This window comes from Gymnoscopelus braueri (genome assembly GCF_963280865.1).
Source record: "Gymnoscopelus braueri genome assembly, chromosome: 19".
NCBI lineage: Eukaryota > Metazoa > Chordata > Actinopteri > Myctophiformes > Myctophidae > Gymnoscopelus > Gymnoscopelus braueri.
Window position 1 is genome coordinate 30,807,238 of NC_137621.1, and position 12,000 is coordinate 30,819,237.

The window sequence follows — 12,000 nt, forward strand, 5'->3', positions numbered from 1 at the left end:
GTCGGGGATTAAAAAGATGAAACTATACAAATAGAAACATAGCTTGAATACAAGCAAATGAAGGCAGATCACTGAATGTGTCAATAAAGTCAGTTTTTAAACTGATGTGTTCATGGAAATTACGGCTCCAAAATCTGAGACTGTGGGTATGTTTGTAGCCCAGTCTGTAAAGCAGATTTTCCTAATTCCTATGTGAACTGCAAATCTTCTAAACTAAAATAGTTCTGACGAACCCATGTCAGCAATGCTAGTGTCTGGGTGCACTATAATAGTCTCACTCCTAAGAGGACAGACAATACATGTGCCCTCATCATCGTCCACATTGGAACATGCAGGACTCAATGGACAATGGATTGAACCTATTCTTACGCTAAATAAAGTTATCCTATTTCGGGAATGTATAGGTAAAATTTTACAAAAGTGTCCAAAACTTTTGAAACATTTTCTGATATTGTTGACATTTTTTTAATAGAGCTTAAGTGCTTAAGATGATAGATAAATATAGATTAGCACTGACTGTTGATGTTTTGTTTCCTTTGCACTCGGATGAACTTTCGTCCATGGTGACTTCCTTTAGCAGTGAGGTCGCTTGTGGTGACCGTTCAGAGCGCAGAGGCAATCAGCACAAGCTCATCACCCCCGAGATAATTAGATTTCTCCTCAGGACTGTCAGTTGATTTGCACTAATTCCATGTAGTGTAAATTCCATGTAGTTATTACACCTTTAATAAACTAAAGCGATAAAAATGAATGTATGTGGGTCTCAGGATCCAGATGAGAACACATGGACCTGGGTACCCATATGGAACTAAGACTTAATGTGGCCAGCCTGTTACGTCAGTCGTCTATGATGTGTATCTATGACGTATCGATGTATGACTCCAAATTTGGGCAAGATTTCAGCCCGATATGGGCCCCATTGACGCTAAAATAAAAAACTTGAACAAATTAGTGGAGGTACTTCTTTATCCTACTGGTGTGTGCATATGAAGTTTGATGCTGATTGGTGTGGTGGTTTGCAAGATTAGCTGCGGACACACACAGACAGACACAGAGACAGACACACTGACAAACGCGCGCGCGCACACACACACACTCACACACACACACACACACACACACACACACACACACACACACACACACACACACACACACACACTCCACAGACCGCACCCCTCTCATACTGTAGTTGGCAGAGCCACACCGTAAAAATAGACATTGTATACATAATCCAATGCAATAACAAATAATACTGATGCTATTCAGCATGAATAACAATGTCTTTCTTACCCATGCTGGTGCATGGCGTGGGGGATTTCCAGAGCCTGCATAGACTGGGACTGCGACGATCAATTTGACAGAGATAAACAGTCATTGGATTCAGTGATTGGCCAACCCAACCCATCTGACTCATGCATTGGCTAAGCTTTGCATGACATTTGTTGTGCTGGACGGTGCATTTGAAGACAGGACCAAAGTGAGACAGTCATGCTGCTGTGGCATTTGGGCACACGGTGTACTCCTTTGGAGGGTACGGTGACATGGACGACACTGATCAGATTGATGTGCTTGTCTTCAACACAGTGTCTTCAGACTGGACGAAGTTGCCCACAGTTCCCCACAGTGACAACTGGGAGAGGACAACGTCCACTCGAGGTGTCCTCCGAGAGCCACAAAGCTGTGCTGATAAAAGATATCGGGCCCTATCATACGCGCCACCTTACCCCTTATCCCTAAAGGTTTTTGATTTTTTTTTATTATTTTGAAAAACGTTTTTTGTTTTGTTTTTAAGATATTTTTGGGGACTTTTTGGCCTTTCTTTATAGATTACAGTAGAGATAGACAGGAAACAGGGAGAGAGATGGGGAGAGACATGCTGCAAAGATCGTCGGGAACGGGACTCGAACCCGCGATGCGCTGTCAGGCTACAGGCTACCTAGGTGCCTGACCGCTACGCCAGCGGTCTGGGCCTTGAAAAACAAAAGTAGTTCAATTAGCTGACAATGTGTCGATGTAGATCGGCTAGTTGAAATATTAAAAAAAGTTTTTCAAAATAGTAAAAAATGCCAAAAAAGTTTAGCCGTGCAAGATACTGTACGGCCCATCATCTGCATCTGCATCTGCATCTGCATCTGCATCTGCATCTAATACTTACACAGGGGAGGACCACAACGTGCTCCAGCACCTATTTCATCATGTTACTCTTCCACCATCATCAGGAAAGAGTGTTTGACGCAGAGAACAACCGCTGGCTGAGCACACCTTCTGCACAGCTTCTTCCAGAACTATGCAAATTTAACCGTACCTCCAATGATCTGTGGAAATGCTATCCAAAGACCTTCTCCATTGAAGAAGGTTGGCATTATGGGAAAGGCCTGTGTAGAATGACTAGGTTGTGCTCTTGCATGGTGGGAGATTGTATCATCCTCGTTGTAGGAGACACACCCAGTGAACTGTACAAGACTTGAGTTCTAGTATGAAGATGTTATGCAAGCTAGCAGTTATTCAGTAGGCAGAGCAGTTGGAACTCATGTGGGATCTGGCAACCATGACTACCAACAACAGAAAAACAAAAACATAAGCCCGATCCAAGCCCCTTGACTTACAGTATAAAATTAAATGAGTTATTTTAAAAGTATAAAACATACTAAAACAATAGCGGAGGTACTAAGCACTGGCAGTGAGCACAATAACTATGGCATTGATCGGTCCAGCGGTTTGCGAGATCAGCCACACAGACTTAAGAAAGACAGACAGACACACAAACCGACACTCTGGCTGGCCTCCTGCAGAGCCACGCCATGCATGATCTAAAAGAAAAATCATTGAATCACCTCAGGGTTGCCACTGGTGTACGCTTTTTAGTTTTACTAAAGGTCTGCTAACTCTGTTTAAGAAACCAGCTCACAGTCAGGTTCATCGCTGACTGTCGTTTGACTTGACGGGAAGGTATGGTAAATCAACTATAAGACTATTGCAAGCGTGATCACCAAATGACAACTGGCCCCAAAGCTACTCTCTCACTGTCCTGTGTTCCCCTCACTGCACTGGCAGCGCTGCCAGGGAGCCGGCATGTAAACCATGTAGGCCTGACACCACTTGTTTTGACTGAGAGCACTGAGGCACTGTGTGATTGTGCAACACACGGCACAAGGCCTGAGCCAGCCCAGCTACAGTATAGCACTCATAGCCTACTCTGAGCTCACCCTTTCCCTCCCTAGCTCAGGTTTGTGTCAAACATTAATTGCAAATAATTCTTGGAATTTGATTATTTGGAGCAGCAGATGGGTGAAGCCCACCGCATCAGGACAGCTATGGCAGGGTCAGATAATTTGTTACGCACAGAAATGTGCACTGCACTGACTTATAAGTGTCTGAACCTTCTGCCGTGGATAGTCCTGTATGGCCCCTCCCACACAGTACTGAGTCTGAGCATGTTAAAATAAACAGTTATTATTTACATATTTTATTTGATCTGGGATTGGTTCTATTTTATAGTAGCTGTCAGCCTGACTAATGCACAGGACAGGAATAGTTTTGCTACGATACCAGCACCAGAATGGGACTTGATCTGAGCACGACATGGTGCTGAGGCGAGGGAACCTTAGAAGTGTTTAGAATAAGACAGAGCCACATACATTAGCAGAGAGTAGATTTTGAGAGCCATATGCAGATATATAAATATACAAAGGCCCTATGAAAGTAGGATAATACAGAGAAGCGTTTGTGTTAGGCCTACCTAAGTGCTGCTTTTATATGTGACCATGTGATTTAGTTTCCATGTAATGCAACATCCCTGTCCGCTTTCTGCCATGACCAGCGGTCTACTTGCATATATTTATCTCGTCTCTTCAGTCTCTGTGTCTCACTGTCTCTCTCCCTCACTTGTGCTTGTTGTTGGTGGCATTTGTGCATGTGAATCGGACATGTATAACCGCCTGGATTCAAACCCAGGTGTCCCCCACACAGCAGGAAACCAAGCATCTACTGCTCATCTAAAGAGGAATCCCCCTTTGGCTAAGGCTTCGGGCAGGGCTATACACATCCTTTACGTTAACATGGAAGAGTATGTGGTCCACATCACTGTATGCTCATTGCACTGAGACAAACTTGCAGTTCCCTGCATCATGCAGCAGTCCCATCTGAGACAGTGTTTACATTTAGATTTAAAAAATGTTCCGTTCTTTTATAGCAGAGCCACTTCAGTGCCTGCCGTACTTCTGCTGTCTGTTATATGATTTAATCTCTGGCACTGAAAGTTGTGAATTATTTATTTGGGCGTATCATGCAACAATGTAAATGTTCAGACATGATAAAACGTTCCAGATGGGGATGTCCAATTGCTCCTCGCACTGAAGACAGAAATGCACATCAGCTTCCCACAAAGAGACGGCAGTTTTGTGATTGAGCCCCATTAGGGGCTCATGCGAGAGTATAAACCACTGGTTCCCAAAAACTGGGTCGGGACCCATTTTTGGGCCTGTGTAAATATATATTTTGTCTGTTTCCTAGATTTTTTTTAAATTATTAGGCCTATTTCAAAAGGTAAAAACTAAGTAAGAAATTGTCATTCTTAAAAAAAAAAAATCAAAGATTTTTCGAAAGAATTTAAAAACACAAATCCCCCAAATCCCATAAATAAACTTCAACTTTTAAGAAGTGGTGAAAATAACAGATCTACATGTGTTGTGAACTTGTAGAGCTACTATTTTCCCTAGTTTGGGTCCCGGGGAGACATCAAATATCTCTTTAGGGTCTCGAGCTAAAACGTTTTGGGTCTCGAGCTAAAACGCATTTATACCAATGGTATAAACGCTGCTGATTAAAGCAACTTTAACATAAAGTAGGCTGAATCTTTGCTGAGTGATAGTAAAATTGAAGGCTAGTGTTCTTGCATTCTGCAGGCAAAGGTTCAGACCTTCCCAAATTAGGCCCTCACAAAAGTTTTACAGCCCAGATAATGATTCATTTTCTGTTCTAAACTTCCACACCATGGTCTGAAACAACTTTTGATTCCAGAAAAAAAAACTAAAAAACGTTTTGATAGCCCTATTAGCTATTCCCAATGGACAAATGTAATTGCCTGAAACCTGAGTGAAATGTTTTATTTGCCAGTTGAAGTTAAGAGTTTTAATAAAAGACAAGCCAATTAGTCCAACGATAGGTTATAGGATTTTCAGTGCCTTTGCATCACACCAGTTAGTTTTGACCAAAATGTTCACAAATCAGATTATATAGGCTATGCTTTGTTTTATAGGCTACAGTAGGTTCGTTTGTGTTTACATGTTGAGAGAGGGGAGACCCAAGCAGAGCCTTGCTAATGCAATATCCTGAGTAGCTCTTAGACACAAGCAGTGGTGTAAAGTACATTTACTTAAGTACTGTACTTAAATACAACTTTGAGGTATTTTTTACTTTGCTGGAGTATTTCCAATGTTCAGTACTTTCACTTCTACTCCACTACATCTCAGAGGCAAATATTATACTTTTACTTACTTTAGTTACTAGTTACTTTGTAGATTTTGATTATTATTACAAAACATACAGTACCTATAAACACTTCAGCCATTGACATTTCGGCCATTTGAAAATAGCCAATCTAGATCTACTATTTTCAAAAGATTTGACGTTCGGCATAATGAGTACTGTCTACTTTTGGTACTTTAAGTACATTTTGATACCAATACTTTTGTAATTTTACTCACGTCAATTTTGAATTCTGGACTTTTACTTGTAACAGAGTATTTCTACATTGCAGTATTGATACTTTTACTTTATAATAAGTAAAAAAAAAATTCCACCACTGGCTACAGTAGGTTCGTTTGTGTTTACATGTTGAGAGAGGGGGGACCCAAGCAGAGCCTTGCTAATGCAATATCCTGAGTAGCTCTTACACACAACAAGGGGGTTTGACTCCTGGCGAAATTTGATCCTGCATTGGGCCCTTTAAAGGAATATGGGATGAGTCCAGTGTTGCCATGTCCGCTTATTATAAGCGACTTTGGGGCTTGTTTTTCTGGTAAGTTGCTTGTAAATATTGGTAGATGCTGGTTGCGTTTTTTTCGGGCTTGTTGCTATTTCTAAAGTGTAGTTGCTTATTTTGGGCTTGCTTCCTAATGTTTAGGTAAACTAAATATTTTCATGTCAAGGACCCCCAAATTAATATATATTTTTTGTAGACCCAACCTTCTGAAAATATTTTGTGCCAGAGACTCCCATATAAGATTTTGTGGATTTGAAAGTATTCCTAAATTTTCACTTTTTTTTCCAAGATCGCGCATTGTGAGCTTGTAGATCGGCTATTTTCAAATAGCCTATGTAATTTATTTTTGATTACTACTCGTTTATATGATGCTTTTGCATATACATTTTGTCTGTCATTAAATCTTTCGGTGAATTGAATACACAGGACCTCAATGGAAACAAGCCATAGTGTTTTCTTGGTCCTTTTAGCATCCTTTTGTATAGAACCGTGCTTTCTGTGCTTTTCTTGCAAACTGTTAAGTATTCAATCAATCAATCAATCAATCAATCAATCAATCAATCAAAAACTCACTCGCTTCTTTTGGGCTTGTTTTCCTAGACCTGGCTGCTTATTTCAATCACACGACATGGCAACGCAGGATGATGCCTATTCAATGGGTCTCTCGGCAGCAAAGCGGTAGTAGATCTAGATCTGAACTGAACCCTCCGCTCTGGAGAAACCAAAGGATCAACCGGAGGAGAAAAAATCCGTTAAAAAAAGCCGAAAGCAATGAATGACCGACAGCGAGCAGAAACAAGTCAGTGAATGAATGAGGGTATCAGATCGTTATGAGGCGGACAATGAATTACCGGGGGAGGTGAGAGGAGAGAGAGAGAGCGAGAGAGAGAGAGAGAGAGAGAGAGACACCAAGTCACAAGGTAAAGTATTTCAGCAGCTCCGCTATAACTATAACAACTGATTTATGTCATGATCGCAGCTCGGGATTTGTTTATGTTTTAAGACAGTGTCACTATTTGACTAAACGGAGGAGATGTGAATGTGATGATGGACTGTTTGGAACTATATATGAGCTCTATAGTGAAGTGCGACTCGTCTGCGGATTTGGAGAGATGTCTGTTCTTCAGTGGTGTAAAGTAACTATTACTAAGTACATTTACTCAAGTACTGTACTTATTATGAGTACAATTTTGAGGCTTTTTTTTTTTTTTTTTACTTCACTTGAGTGTTTCCAATTGGCAATACTTGTACTTCTACTCCACTACATCTCAGAGGCAAATATACTACTTTTAGCCTACTCCACTACAATTGTTTGAAAACTTTAGTTACTATAGTTATTACTTTGTAGATTTGGATTATTATTTAAAAAAAATACATTTTCCACTTCAGACCCATTTCGGCCATTTGAAATAAAATAGCCGATCTACAAGCTCACAATGCGTTGCTATGCATTGATTTATAAGCATTTTATACATTTGAAAACTTGTGAAATTGGGACATTCTGCATAATGAGTACTTTCTACTTTTGGTACTTTAAGTACATTTTGATACTTTTGTACTTATACTCGTGTAAGTTTTGAATTCCAGACTTTTACTTGCAACAGAGTATTTCTACATTGTAGTATTGATACTTTTACTTAAGTAAAAATTGTGAGTACTTTGTCCACTGGACTGGAGAGATGTCTGCTGCTCTGTTCTATGCGCTGAACTTTCTGCTGTCCGTCTGTTCGACAGGACGCTTTTATGGTCTCTACTATATTCTACTAGAACCAGTGTGTGTCTGTCTGGCTCCACACCTGTTCCTTGTAACCTTTTTTGGATAAAATCGTGGCCACTGCCTCCTTGTCCTTGCAATGCCTCCAAAAACATTAATAACGCCTATATTAGCAGACTGTTTATACGGGGGGGACCCAAATATGTATTTGACTGATTGCGCGACCTTTATATGAAAGTTTGTGTGTGTGTGTGTGTGTGTGTGTGTGTGTGTGTGTGTGTGTGTGTGTGTGTGTGTGTGTGTATGTGTATGTGTATGTGTATGTGTATGTGTATGTGTGTGTGTGTGTGTGTGTGTGTGTGTGTGTGTGTGTCTCTCTCTCTCTCTCTCTCTCTCTCTCTCTCTCTCTCTCTCTCTCTCTCTCTCTCTCTGTGTCTGTCTGTCTGAAAAATACACACATGCAATATCCCAGGCATTTATGAAAGCCATTTGTGCATCTGGACAGGAACGGGAAATAAATCCTGACTATCCATACTGGCCCATAACTCAATTTAACTCCTTCCGTCTCACCAAAGCTGTTATTTAAACACAGGCCGAGGAGGATATTATGTTCAGTCCCACTCTCTCATACTGTATTATATGCTTTGGGTCTCCCACTGTAACTCACGCTTTCCCCCAGCTGCCCAATGCCACCACCACCTCCTCCCCCTCCTCCCCTCCTTGCTCTGCGCTCATCCTTAGGAAAGGAAGGAGGGACGCCAGGGGTTATAGTGCCTGTGTGGTGGACAGGACAGGAGTGTTCTGGAGATAGGCTATAGATGTAACACCTCAGCCACCTCAGCGCCTTGGAATGTCAAGGGGCCTGTATTTATGGCTGAGACTGATAATGAGCGTGGTCAGTTTCTTCAAGGCCTGTCATTAGAGTGTCCCTATGGGAGCTAAGCCTTCGAGGTAGGAGAGTATAGGTGTGTGTGTGTAGGAGGAGGAGGAGGAGGAGGAGGAGGGGGTGCGATAGATGTTGAGGAGGTGGTGGCTATAAGGTATAGGAGAGTATAGAACATGAGTGAAGGAAAAGGTCGGGAAGAGAGAAGCAGAGGTGGTGGTGGAGGAGAATGTAGAGGTGTAGCATATCGTAACTTTTTGTGTTTTTTCGAATATGAATGCCCTACTTGTGTGATACCCTGCAAAGGTCATCGGGAACGGGACTCGAACCCATTACGCGCTGTCAGGCTGCATTGGAGCCTAGGTACCCGGACGGCAAGGCCAGCGGTCGGGGCCATTTAAAGGGATAGTTCACCCAAAAAAAAAAACATGGAGACTGGAATTCATCGATATTTTTTTAAGACAAAAATGTGATGACCAGCGGACCGGTAGGCAGCGGTTCAGGTAGGAGATACAAAGGAGACTCTTACCGTGTCCCCTGCCGGTCATCAAATTATTGCCTTAGGAATGCGACAAAAACAAAAAAATATCCATTAATTCAAGTCTCCATGGGGTGACTGACTAATCGAAGCGACACGTTTCAGAGCTTGTAGTTTTGCTAATTTTTTTATTTGAATCCTGAAAAGTAACAGCTTTGGACATATGAGGTTTTCCACCCGACAGAGACGATACGCTGGATAAAGTAGTGGTGTTGTAATGTATAATAGGAGTAGGGGAGTAGGTGGTGAAGAAGTTGAAAGTATAAGAAGAGCTAAGCCTGGGAATGAGGTTAAATAGGAGGTGGGGCAGCAGGCAGAAGATCTTTTGGGGGAGGAAGAAGAAGACGTGGAGGAGTTGGAGAGGAGAGGATGACAGTATAGATAAGATGATAAATGTATAGAGAATGGGGCGGTAGAGTGAGGGAATGGAAAAATAGGATCAAAATCATTCAGGTGCTGCTGAACGACTATATAATGTTTTGACTTGACCTTATAAAAGTTTGATTTGTCTTACGGCCAAAGGCTTCTCTTTTTGTACTGTAAACACTTTGCCTTAACTCAGTGTTGATGCATTATGGCTATAAAAAGCACTGAGGAACTTTGTTGAAACATTTCGCTTGTGTCAAATAACACAACCCTTAGTCCTTTCAGGAAAAGGGTAAAAGGTTAAGAAATGTGTTACTGTGTGAGCCTTGGTGACATTTCCCCCATTTTCTTTATCTATAACAATCAGCCGCCTCTACTTGAGTCTTAAATTGGGCCACACAGACCAAAACACTGACTCAGTAGTTTAAACAAAAGCGTGAGGCCTCGCTTTGACTGGGTGGGAGTCAAGAGGGGTCCCTGCGCTTCAGCAGATGGACCTTGGAAGGAGAGATAAGGGAATTTTTAACTCAGTCCCCTTGACTCCATGTGCTCTGTGATACTTTGTCTTGATTTGCATACGCACAGTCAGACAGATAGACAAACACACGCACGCACGCGCGCGCACACACACACACACACACACACACACACACACACACACACTCACACTCACACTCACACTCACACTCACACTCACACTCACAATCTCAATTTTGCTTAGACTGGCAGCCCAAATCCAATATTTTGCCTATCCAGATCGGAATTAGATTGTTTTTTATCGAAACCCACAACAAACGCATGAAAAGTGATTTCATGTGTTTCAATCAGATTTGAACCACATTCCTAGGTGGTCTGAAATGCGGTTCAAATCGGAATTCTAAAGACATGTCTTGTTTGGACATTTGAACACTGAAGCCTGATTTATACTTCGGTATAAATTCACGGTGTCACTTGCCGAAAATCTCGTTCGTTGTTAGCTAGACCTGCTATTTTCGTCAAGCGACACCATCTTGCAACAGAGCATAATTTAAGCATTACTCATGCCTATGTGGTTACGTTGTTACCACAACAAATACAGATAGGTCAACAATGTCTGAACACACACATCTGATCTGATTACTTGCAAATAACAATGTGGACAGTCAGTCCTAAAGACCGTATTTTGAAAAATAAATCGGATTTGCCTGCAGTCTGAAGTACAAAGCCTTGGATTGGGGATGCCAGATTCTGGGGAAGCCAAGTCAGATCTCTGCGGAGACACCAACAACAACAGCAGGGATTTGCAAATGTCTGGTGGGGATGATATCACTGCACCAACTAATCACTTACATCACCGCAGCTGCATGCTCAGCAGAGTGGGTGTGTGGGTGTGTGTAGTTGAATGTGTATATATGTGGCTGTGCATGCTTGCATGTGTACGTGTGTGTGTTTTTATCTGTGCGCATTCGCCACCAGTGTCGAAGCCTTTCTGCAGGCCAGGGGGTTATGTATTTGAATCTGCAGTGATAAAGGAGGTTCTGGTCAATGAAATGACCAGCTAGAGAGACTTCCACATGTGTGCCCTTGAGAGCGGCACATGCCCTCCCTGCTCCATTTCGCTGGACTGGAGAAAGAGGTCAAGTGAGGCGCAATCATCGCATGTCGCAACAGTGAAATAGAAACATCATGCGCCATCCAAACAATTTTATTGCTTTCTGTGATAGCTTCCACAGCTTGAGCATAAAACTCCTCTGGATATCCAATCTCACTCCGTCAGAGGAATTATACTGTATAACTGTCAGTGTAAGTCGATGGAAAGAAAGTCGACGGGGATGGCAGGCTTTTTCAACGGAACGACGCTGTAGCAAATACCCTGCTGGGATCCTTGTGGTGGGGGTTTCCATTGACTTGTCTTCCCCCAGTTGTTTGCTCTGGCCAGTGAGTGTGTCCAAGGGTCTCCCAGCTGGAAGAAAGCAGAGTAGAGGCTCTCTATGCTCCTTCTGCAGCCAGGAGAGGATTCACCATGCTGGGATGCAGCTCCTCTACCCCACCCCCCCTTCCCGCACCAACCTGCACTGGTGTTGCCCACACTGGGTGGCCCAAATGTTACTAAACGCGGAACCAAAGTGCAGATGCTGAAAAGCCTGTGTTTGTTGCAGTGGCATGTTTCCTTTACTTCCCACCTGAATTCTTCCACTATTGTATGCCAGATAGAATAGAATAGTATTTATTAGTTCACATGCGATGGGAGTCTCGGTGGAAAAGTCTTCTGGGCTTTTATAAACCATCTGCGAAATGGATGGTTATGTTCATACGAGTGGAGAAAATTACTCCAGTTTATATCTCATCTGTTACAAAAGCTAAAGGTTAGGTTACACCCCCCCCCCCACACACACACACACACACACACACACACACACACACACACACACACACACACACACACACACACACACACACACACACACACACACACACACACACACACACACACACACACACACACACACACACACACAGAGAGAGCAGGAGCA

At 42.5% G+C, this 12,000-nt stretch overlaps 1 protein-coding gene across 3 annotated transcripts in view; it reads left to right on the forward strand.

Annotated features, from left to right (window-relative positions):
* Nucleotides 1-6,655: 6,655 nt before the first annotated feature.
* The window catches only part of plekhh1 (pleckstrin homology domain containing, family H (with MyTH4 domain) member 1), a 46,522-nt gene continuing 41,177 nt past the window's right edge, over nt 6,656-12,000 (forward strand). Inside the window, exon 1 of one of the 3 annotated variants that reach the window (XM_080414010.1) lies at nt 6,656-6,906. The gene's annotated coding sequence lies outside the window, so the exon portion shown is untranslated. The remainder of the gene's footprint in view (nt 6,907-12,000) is intronic. The other 2 variants (XM_080414011.1, XM_080414013.1) reach the window with 2 other exon arrangements.